The following is a 558-nucleotide window of genomic DNA, read 5'->3' as shown; positions in this document are numbered from 1 at the left end:
TGGCGGGGCGGCGCGGGGTACCCGCGAGCGCGGCGGAACTCCCGTGTAGGACATCTCTGGGCCCGTGTGGCCAACGGGCACGCGACAGGGTCGTCTCGGTCTCGCGACGAAAGCGGTTTCGCGCTGGTTGGTGCGCTAGAGGTCGATCCGCAGGCCGAAGGAACCGTCCACCCGAACACCCCGGCGCGAGGCCGGGGCCGGCAGGGGCCCTCCGATGGCGGGTCATGCTTGCCAATCGGTCAGTGGTTGGTGTGGTGCAGTATATGTCAGGGTGTGGGTGCGAGATGGGCCGGGAGGACCGCTCCTCCAGCGTCGGACCCGAGTCATAGGAAGTGCCGTTTTGTCACAACCCCAGGGGTGGGGGGGGTAACGGTAGGGAAGTGCCGGCCAACGCGCAGAGGTCGACCCGCAGGCCGAAGGAACCGTCCACCCGAACACCCCGGCGCGAGGCCGGGGCCGGCAGGGGCCCTCCGATGGCGGGTCATGATTGCCAATCGGTCAGTGGTTATGTGTGCTGCGGTGATGCGGTGCCGGCCAACGCTCAGAGGTCGACCCGCA

This window comes from Idiotropiscis lumnitzeri, unplaced genomic scaffold (assembly GCF_059441095.1).
Source record: "Idiotropiscis lumnitzeri isolate Australia: NSW breed Sydney's pygmy pipehorse unplaced genomic scaffold, RoL_Ilum_1.0 HiC_scaffold_272, whole genome shotgun sequence".
Classification (NCBI taxonomy): Eukaryota; Metazoa; Chordata; class Actinopteri; order Syngnathiformes; family Syngnathidae; genus Idiotropiscis; species Idiotropiscis lumnitzeri.
Note: the sequence above shows the minus strand (reverse complement) of the source record.